Source organism: Heliangelus exortis, chromosome 25 (genome assembly GCF_036169615.1).
Source record: "Heliangelus exortis chromosome 25, bHelExo1.hap1, whole genome shotgun sequence".
Classification (NCBI taxonomy): Eukaryota; Metazoa; Chordata; class Aves; order Apodiformes; family Trochilidae; genus Heliangelus; species Heliangelus exortis.
Genome location: NC_092446.1, coordinates 4,749,351 through 4,759,987, shown reverse-complemented (window position 1 = coordinate 4,759,987; position 10,637 = coordinate 4,749,351).

Here is a 10,637-nt window from a genome sequence, read left to right as displayed (position 1 = left end):
CTCCACCTTCCCAATCCCTGCAAAAACCATCACCCAGCAAAGCGAGCCCCTTAAAAGCTGTAATTTTGTAGGTGTAGAGAAAAAAAGCCTCTTTGATCACGGTTATCGTGGCTGCTGCCGTGCGGGGGAGGGAGGTGGAGGTTCAGGCGCTGCCGGGATTCTCTGCTCTCACCTGAAAGCGGTGCCTGCAAACCAGAGATTAAAATGCAAGATCCGGGTGATTAAGTTCATTTCCTTTGAAACCGGAGCAACCCGAGGAGCCTTCAGAGAGACACCCACCACTACAGGACTCGTGTCCCTGTGGGACCCCCCCACCCTGGTGGGTGCTGCAGCACGAGAGGGGGGTGACAAAATCCTTGCCCCTGCCCCGAACCAGGAGCTTTGCCTCTTGTCCTCCGAGGACATCAGCTGAGAGCTCCGTAAGTGCCTCATACACTATTTATTCTTGGTGTTATTTATTATTAAAGCACTAACTGGCTTTTCCCGGGCACCGTGCTGGAAGAAATTCTCCACAAACAATTCCGTGTCCCCTGTGCCCCAAGTTTGGACGGGGCAGCTGGAGCTGAAGTGGCTGCGGGCAGAGGCTCAGCAGCACTGTCCCCTGTCATGCAGGGGGACAAGGTCCCATCTGCTCACAGACCTTTCCTCCTACGAGGCCTCAGCCGGGGGCACCCAAGGCAGGCAGCTGGGTTAAAGCCTGGCTGGAGGTGACAGGGGGGATCCGAGCTCCTCGTCCCTCAGCATCGAGCTCTCCACGCAGGGCAATGATGCTCACGCTGCTCACCAGCGGGTGTCAGGTCAAAAATGAGCCTCATAGGGTGAATGACTGCAGCTGTAAAGCTTTACAGGGCTCGTGATTTGGACTCACAGCTCATCTGTTGCCCGCAGTCTGGGTTCTGTACCTTGGGGAGGCTTTGCTGGGTTATTCTGGGAGGCCAGGCAGGGGGAAAAAGGCTTTTTAACCTCTGATTGTGTCTTCTGTTGCCTTCAAGAGGAAGCAGCTCCCCTGGGCTCTCTCTGCAGGGTCTCATCTTCCCACCCAGAGAGAGAGGATGCAGCAGGAGCCAGAGATGCTTCAGGAAGGAGAAAGGAGAGGTCCAGCTCTGCTGGTAGCAGGGGGCAGCAGCCTCCGTTTCTGAGCAGCACACGGAGATGCAGCTCCCACAGAGATGCTCCAGTGAAGAGGCTCCCAAATTTCTCAAGCTCCAGAGAGTGTCACCAACACCTGACATCCCTCCTGGCTGCTGCCAGCTGAACCCAGGGGTGCTGGGGGGCAGCCAGTGGGTGGGGAGAGGTGAGCAGGGGTGGCCTCCACCTCTGGGACGTCCTCTCCATCCATCCATCCATCCATCCATCCATCCATCCATCCATCCATCCATCCAGGATTTCAAAGGCTTATTTGGGAAATGCTTTTCCTCCAGGCCTCACCCCTGGTTCCTCTCCCATTAACCACTCTTCCTTAGCTGGCTGTCAGGTTTAATGTCTCTTTAATTTATTTTTTTTAACCTTCACTTTGAGGACAGCAGTAAAAATTCTCATTCCTGCTTTTTTTTCCCCTCTCCTTCTCCTCCTCTTTCCCTGTAGAGACACCCTCATGGATCTCCCACCCAGCCCAGCTTCTCTCCACAAAACTCACCAAGAACACTACGTGCCAGGCTCTATTTTAAGCACCCAATAAAACTGATTTTTTGGAGTGGCTCCATCATTGTGTCCTTTTTTTTTTTTTTTTTTTTTGCAGAGCCCTTGAAGGGTGGAGATGCCCCATCCCTGCCTGTCTGTCTCCCTACCTGCACCAAAGGCTTTCAGGCTCGGGGTGGATGGGTGACAGGCACATATTTATAAGTTTGTTAGGAAATCAAAGCAAACCTCTCCTCCTCTCTCCAACACTTCCTCAAAAATGATTTAAATTGAAACACCCGACCTCCCCGGGAAATGTCAGCCGTGTTATCCATATGCATGATGCTATTATGATGAAGCAGGTGCAGCTTACAAAACCTTTAGGAAAATCTACCTGTCAATCTCCACAGCAAGCAGCTCTCCTCCCAAACCCTCCAGAGCTTCTCCCCCTCCCTCCTGCCCCACTACAGGTGGGGAAACTGAGGCAGGGAGGTGCTGAATGTCTTACGGTTCTCAGTCCCTTTTCCCCTTCCCAAGCACAGGCTGGTGTCAGGAGACAAGAGCTTCTTTGGCTTTTCTACCACCAAAGAAAGGAAGAAGAAGCAAAGGCAGGAGGCACAGAGGAGAAACGATCGCAGCTCATTTATTTCCTGGTGCTTTTTCCAGCTTTTCTGAACGTAAGCAGCTCCTACCCCCTGCCCGAGCAGCACAGTTGGCCCCAATAAATGGCTTCAGCTGCCTTCAAGTGGGCAATTGAAGCTCAAATCAGGCTGCTGGAAAGCAGTGGGGACGGGAGAGGTGGCACCAGGGCGGGTTGGAGCTGGCTGAGGTTAGAAAAGTGCTGACTTCTCCAGGGGCTGCTCTGCCTGGCTGAGGGGATGTGGCTGGTGGCTTGAAGGTCTCCTCTTCCTCCGGGCACTGTTTGAGGAGCCCAGCTCCCTTCCCAGTGCTGGAATTTGCCCCTTGGAACAGGGAGACTCCAGAGGAGTGAGGATTTGGGGGTGTGCAGCAGCAGTAGCAGCATCACAGGAGCCATCAGACCGTGGGTGCTGAAGGTCCTGGTGGGTTCTTGCTGTTGGAGTCTTCCTGTGCTGCCCATGCCAGGTGGGCTTCAGAACTAAATAAATGAACTTCTGTGCACCCAGGTGGCACCTTGGGGTGTTTGGGGTCTGGCCCTGCAGTGAGTAGGGTGTGAGAGGCAAGGGGCAGAGCACCCTGCTCCCACCCTGGGGTCTGCTCCCAGCAGGATGCTTGGGGCACCCTGGTTGCCTCGCTGCTTCTGAGTCCTCCTGGAGCTGTGTTACATCTTAATTAGCTGGGGGGAGAATTGATTTTTGGATTTGCATGTGGCTAAATGGAGAGAGGCAGGAGGAGGGGGAAAGGCAGGCAGGGCTGGAGCTGATGGAGAATGAATATTAATAGGGAATAACAAGGCAGAGTCTGGCTGAGGGGGGGCAGGAGCAGGCAAGGAGGGGAGGGTAGGGAGGGGGGGGTGAGCAGGACCCTTCCCAAAGCAGCTCAAAGTGGGAGATCTCCCCAGGGCTGGATGTGGCCCTGAGGAACACAAGGCTTTGGGATGTGCCAGCTGTGCCCCCAAGATATGGTGAGACATGAAGGGGGGCAAAAAACTCCCTCCTTTGCAACAGGAGCCAGGAAAAAAATGTTGTAAAGCAACAGGAAAAATGACTAAATATAAAGGGGGGGCTGTCACCATCACCCATGTCTTGGGGTGCTGTGGAAAAGCTCTGGGGAGCTGGGGATTGCTGCTATGAATACCAAACAGCATTGATGTTTGCCAATCCTTTCTAAATCTTGAGCAGTGTCTTGTAAATCTTTAATTACAAGAAAATTGCAACCTTACAGTGAACACACAAACTGTGTTGATAAATATTTAAAATTGCCACAGCGACAGATCTGAGGGGATTAAGAGAAGATATATTGGAGTGACAGTTATTAAACACTAGATCCCAGTAAATGTTACTGAGCAGATAAATAATGCAGAGCCCTGACAAGAGCTCAGCTGGTGACAAGGAAGGGGAAAACTGGCAGATCTGGAGGGGAAAGCTGGTGATGCCAAGCCTTGGGCTCTTCCCAAAAAGCCCAAGGAGCTGGGGAGGATAAAGGGAGGGGTGAAAGCCCTTTCTCTCCTGTTTGGCAGTAAAATGCAGCGTGCATTGCAGTGCCCAGGAGCTGATGGGGTGGCTCAACCCTTGGGCTCAACAGTTTGCTGGGAAATGTTGCTGTTTTCTCTGAGAATGGAGGGTGCAGGGGGGCTTCAGGTCCTCTGATTCCTTTCCCTGTGTCACCCCATCCCTGCTGCCAAAGCCACCTGCCTGGGGCTTCTTTCACCCATTGTGCCCCCCCAGCTCCAGCTTTGTTCCTGCTGCTTGGCCCCTCTCTACTTCCCTCACCTTTTTCTCTGAGTTCTGAGGATCACCCGACTAAATTTCCATTATTAAATTTCCTGCTGGCATGAAAGATTTATTGGTTCACTAAAGGTAACCAGCAAAAAGTTCATTACTCCTTCCAGCCCAGGCTTTGCTCACGGGGAGGGAAGATGCTCAAAGCATGAATTACCCCAGCAACCTTCCCAATGAAATATTGATCTAAAAAGTTGGGTAATTATAAATATTACAGTAGACTGGTGAGAAAGGCCCTTGTTTCTGTCTCTTTTAGCAGGAAAGTGGCCTCTTGGCATGGCCTGAGGATGGGAAGCAGGGTCTTCATCTCTCTAGTGAGTGCCTGTGTGGTTGAAATTTAATTTATGGTGTGCTTTGCTCAGCTATGATAATGAAGCATTTAAAAAATAAAAAAAAAAAAATAATCTCACAAGGGTGGGGTTGGTTTGTTGGCCTTGCAGAGAAGTGCTGATGCCCACCTAATAAATCTTTAATTGGAAGTGGAAGGGAACTGGGAGGTTCACCAGTACAAAGAGTAAATATTTAATTTGGGCACAGTGATTGCACAAACAAGGTTGAGGAAGAGGGAGGAGAAGACAGATGAAAGCAGCACCTATAGAACATGCAATCCAGATAAAGTCACCAAGGAGATAAATAAAATATCCCCTTCAGCAAAGGCAGGAATAAAACTGTTTCCTGCAGGCAGCTGAGCACAGCTTGCAGGGAGCTTTCTGCTCCAGCATCCAGGGCTGTGCTTGGAGTCCTGCACAAAGAAAAAAAAAAAAAGAAATGTAAATAAAAATGAGAGTTTGGGATTCAGCCCAGCACTGTTGGGGGGGGGAAGCCCCTTGCAGAGCCTGGTGGAGCTCAGTGGGGCTGCAGGAGTGAGGAGTGAGGCTGTGCCCATCCCTCCAACAAGTGGAGGTGGGCACCCATGGGAGCCCCTGTGATTCCCAGCTGGCCTGAGAAAAGCCCCACGTTGGGATAAACCCACAGCACCCCCACTGTCCTCTTCTGTATCGTAGCTGATGGATGGCAAAATGTCCAGGAGTTGTGTTTGCACCCAGAGCAAACACATCCCCAGTGCCTTGTCTGTGCATGCAGTTGGTTTGGGGGTGCAGTTTGTGGTGTTTTAAGGCCTGACTGCAGGTTCTGGCATTTTAGGGATGAGCAGGAAACTCAGATCTGCAAAGGGGAGGGGGGAAAGAGGTGAGGGGGGAAAGAGGTGAGGGGGGAAAGAGGTGAGGGATGCTCTCTTTATGCCTAAGGCAGTGTTGAAGGTTGGATGGGGCTTGGAGCATCCTGGGATGGTGGGAGGTGTCCCTGCCCATGGCTGGGGAGTGGGACTGGATGAGCTGGAACCCAGCCCATCCCACAGCTCTAATAACAGGCAGAGCTGGAAGGGCTGAGTGAGAGGGGTGACAACCCTCTCCAAGACCCAGAGCAGCAAGTTAGCTCATGCTTTTTTCTTGGTGATATTGATTTTCAGGCAGAACATGGTTTCCAAAGCAAAATAACCATAACCACCACTTGTAAAGCTGTTCCCATGCTCAGAGCAATATGCAAACATTTACATGTTGAAAGCATCCCACTAAATCCCTCTGGGAAATAACCCTTCCTGATTTACTTGGGGGCTAAACCTGAGGGGTGGGGATGTCCCTGGGGGTGTGCAGGGGAAGTGCAAGTTCTCAGTGGGCACCAAGGCCTCTGCTTTTCCCCCAGACTGAGCATCCCCAGCTCGTTAAACAAAGCTCTGAGGCAAAGCTCAGGTGGGCTGGATGGGAACACAAAAGGGATGTGGGAATCTGAGACCCCCCTGCCCTGTGCTTTGAGCAGCAGACAGCTCAGCCCCCCAGTGCTCTCCTCCCCTTCCCCAGACCCCATAAATTCGGGGTCTCATGCTGGGTCCTTTTAATCCTCCCCCAGACCTGCTGCTGGGACTGAGATGCCAGTTTCCAATTGTGTGGCCGTTTCAATGTTCAAAATTAAGGAGGCTTTCGTTGCTAAAAGCTGCATTTATGTTTTCTTGGGTTGTTTTTCCTCAAAACCACCCTGGGTTTTGTGCTCGGGTGCTCAGCCCCTTTTGCTGGGCAGGTTTTGCACTGCCTGCCCCAGGGAGCTTCAGCTGGAGACCCCAAAAGAACCTTAGGGTTTTCAGAGAGCTTTTTCCCCATGCTGACAGTTGGGTCATTGGTAATTCTGGGGAAGGTGTTCAGGTTTCTTTTCAGTGGGTCAGATCCTGCTGCCTCTTAACCCGAGGCAGAGGAGGAAGAATTTCTGCTGGCTCCCAGCAATGGAGTGAGGAGGTTTTAGAGGAGGTTTTAGGGGATGCTCGGGCACAGACCTGCAACTGCTTAAGGGAGATGGGGAGTACAACAAATGCTGCCCCAAAAAAATCACTCTCCTACAAAAGGTGAGGGAGGAAAAAAAGGAGGGTGAAGTGGGGGGACTTCAGAGGGTGAACCAGGGCAGACTACTGATCCCCAGCTACTCAGCACATTACAGCAAAAAAATGTCCTTCATTTTCTGCTAAGGGGCAGAATAATGTTTCCTCCCCACAGAAACACATCGTGGTTGCTCCAGTGAGGAAGATGAAATGCTCCTGGCTCCTTCATCAGATGAAAAGCCACCTCCTCTCAGCACACATCTGGAAGCTCTCCCTGCTCAGGGATACAGAGGTGAGCAACCCCACCTTTCCTCTCCTCTGAAAGCCAAGATTTTCTTTGCCTCTTGTGGGCAGAGCAAGGATGGGGGAAATCAGCCCTGGTTGTCCTGTCCTCATGCCACAGATGGAGTTTTCTTGTTCTCCTGTTCAACATGAAGCAGCAACTCCTCCTTGGCAAGCAGCTGGTGATAAATCACTGCTGGGAGGCTGTGGGGCTGCTTTACAGCACCCCAGAGCAGAGCTCTGCTCATCTTCCTCCTGATTCCTGCAGCTCTCCAACCAGATGAGGAAAACTAAACCCAAGGGATGGGACTTGGGTCCCTCAGTGCAGCCTCTTCCCACCAGCTGGACAGGCTGGATACATCCATCCTGGAGCCAAGGAGCTGGGAGCTGCCAGCATCCAGGCACGGCCAGCGGCTGCCCTCTAGTGAGCTGCAGCTCCGGGGAGCTCCAGGTGTCAGAGAATTCTGGAATGGGTTGGGTTGGAAGGGACTTCAAAGCTCATCCAGTTCCAACTCCCTCCCAGGGACACCTCCCACCAGCCCAGGTGGCTCCAAGCCCCATCCAACCTGACCTGGAACACAGTCAGGGATGGGGCAGCCACAGCTCCTCTGGGGTTGTTGGGGTGCAGGAGCTGCTCCATCCCACAGCCTTGAAGAGCTGGAGAAGGGCTGAGGGACCTCCTGGCACTGCCACACACAAATGACCTGGTGGTTCCCGTCCTGGGGTGGGGAAAGCAGCTTCACTACAGCACAGGAGATGGCTTTCAGGAGTTGAAGCTTAAGCTGTTCCCTTGCTGCTATTCATTCCTCCTGGATCTTGCAAACACAGACTTGTGCTGGTGCACAACCCAGCAAATCACAACCCGAGATTTTCCTACAAATTTTGACTCCTGAATATTTTTTTCATGTTGGCAACAGCACTTTTGCCTCTGTTGAAGTTTCTTTACTCTGTTCTCTGCTGGGCCAGATACTGCAAGGTGTCCCCAGATTACTTTCTCAGTTTTATACATAATGAATGAGTATGAAATAGCACAGAGAGATCCCAAGGACCTATGTTCCTTCCTCCAATTTGTTTGCCTATAGCAGTCAGCAATTAAATGTAACCCCCTGATAAATCATAGAATCATAGAATCATAGAATAGGCTGGGTTGGAAGGGACCTCAGAGATCATCGAGTCCAACCCTTGAACAACTACTGCCACAGTCACCAGACCATGGCACTGAGTGCCACATCGAGTCGCTTTTTAAATGTCTCCAGGGACGAAGAGTCCACCACCTCCCCAGGCAGCCCGTTCCAATGTCTGATCACCCTTTCCGTGAAAAAATTCTTTCTAATATCCAATCTGAACTTCCCCCGGCACAATTTAAGACCATGCCCTCTTGTCTTGCTGAGAGTTGCCTGGGAAAAGAGACCAACCCCCCCCTGGCTCCAACCTCCTTTCAGGGAGTTGTAGAGAGTGATGAGGTCTCCCCTGAGCCTCCTCTTCTTCAGGCTGAACAGCCCCAGCTCCCTCAGCCTCTCCTCATAGGATCTGTGTTTGAGTCCCTTCACCAGCTTGGTTGCCCTCCTTTGGACCTGTTTGAGGACCTCAATATCCTTCTTGAACTGAGGGGCCCAGAACTGGACACAGTACTCAAGGTGTGGCCTTACCAGGGCTGAGCACAGGGGCAGAATCACCTCCTTGGACCTGCTGGCCACGCTGTTCCTGAGCCAGCCCAGGATGCCATTGGCCTTCTTGGCCACCTGGGCACACTGCTGGCTCATGTTCATCTTCCTGTCAATCCAGACTCCAGACAGGAGAACCAGTGACAACTGACAGAGGGAAGGCTGAAGTACTAAACTGGGGTTTTTTTGCCTCAGTTTTAAATCCTTCTTCCCACAGAGTCTAAGACCTGCAGCCAGCAGCTCAACATCCAAGTGATAACCAGGAACGGGGGGTGCTCCTCAAGGCAGACACATCCTGGGAGGGATGGGAGGTATTTCCCTCCCTGGAAAGGCAAACAGAGAGGAAGACCACAGGTTGTTTAACTGGTAACAGGTTTTTATTTCTCCTGAAACGCAGTACAACTGAAAAAATAAACCTATGCTTATGCTCAATTTCATTAATTTCATTAGGCCTAGGACACAAAACCAGATCATCACTTTTGTGGTACATGCTTTCTTTAAATAGTGCAAACACACAAAGATGTTGTTTAGTGAGAACTCCTCCTTGTTCCTGCAGCACCCCTGGGGGTGCACGGAGCCACAGAGCTGTTCTGAACAAGGAAAATCTACCTGGGAACAATGGGCTGCAGGGAAATCCAGCAGGAACAGGCTCCCCACAACACCAAGTCTTGATCTCTGCCACGAGTACAACGTCTTCCTGCTGCCTTCACGTACCTGGCTTAAGGTTTTGCCTTCTAAGAGCTGGAGATGCTGAAGGTGTTTGTGGAGCTGAGTGATTGCATCTTCCTGAGGCCCCTCGGTGTAGCAGAGGTGGAGCCCACACCAGGGTGTGGGCAGTGAGTGCCAGGACCAGGGGACAAGAGCACAGACACTCAGGACTGCAACCACAACCTGGGGGAATCACAGTAAGGTGCAGAGAGCAAGCTGAGAGATGCATAGCCCAAGCTGACTTTCCTGCTGGCCAGACACCACCCAGGCAGTCACAAAGAGGTTCTCCTTTTCACAGGAGCAAGGAAAAGTCCATCCAAGGGCAGGTAACCAAAGCAGGATTCCCCAAGCAGAAGAGGTGCTGCCTGAAGGTAATTCTGGAGCTGTTCCAAACACAGTTTATCATCTCTGTGTCATTCATGGGTCTCATTCCTGCTCTTGAGCAACCAGCCTGGCAGTATCTCCTGTCCAAGGGTCCTGATGTTGCTTGCTGGTATCCAGAGAGCATGCACAGGACTTGAGGAGTTCCTTGCTCAGTGATGGACAAGCCAGATGGATACAAGTGGCCCTGGCCCTTTCTTCAATCACTTAATTGTGGCATCTTCCACAATGCTCAACCTTCACTGCCAGCCACTAGTAAGAGAAGCTTGGTTTTTCTTCCAGGACTGGAAGATGAAGCTCAGAGTGTGAGCCAGCAAAAACAAGCAACAGTGATGGGTTCTCAAGACACTCAGCTTCCACTTCCACTTCCATTTGTCCAGCAGCCCCTTTTTCACTCCAGGGAACAGTTTCTGGGTAGCAGACCCAATCTGTGCTGGGCACAGGATGGAGCAGACCCTGACAAGCTGTGTGATGGTTCCCATCCCAGTCATGCACAGCCATAAATTTGTAACACAGGCAGAAAGTTCAGAGCTGTTTTTGTGGCAGACCCCACTGCTGAGAAGAAATACTCTGAGGGGCTGCTCCAAAGGATCCTGAATTCATATGGCAGCTTTGTTTAGGATAAATTGGCTCCACAATATATCTCTGCAGGGGAGGGACACAGATTGTTGAGAGAGCTGAAGAAAAAGCTGATGTGCTCTGTGTGTCAACAAAAACAGTCACTGGGAAGAGGCACTTAAACTGGAAGGAATTTGGGGAGTAAATGCAATGTGTGCACCTCTGGCTGCCACCACAGAGGTCACCACAGCTGTGGTTTCACAGCACCACAATGTGCTGAGCAGTGCTATGCAGCTGTGGGCTTCACAGCTCCCACGTTGTATTTAAATACTCACTAAAAATGCCTTTTTTTTTTTTTTTTTTCCCCTGGGGATAACGTGTGCCAAAAGTTCTGGCTGAAGAGCTGAGAGATCAGTAAATGAAAGCAGACCTCCAGGTACCTTTCTGCTTAGTGAGATGTCAGCAGGTTCCTGAGGAACAGCAACCAATGTCACCAAAGGAGAAAAAAAAAAAAAAAAAAAAAAGGTAAAAGTGATGAAGCAGATAAATCATTCTGGTCTGGGCACTCCTCCTAACAGGCATGCAGCTATGGCTGCTAAAAATTACAAAGGAGCTCCTTCCTCTCTCATATTGCACTTCACA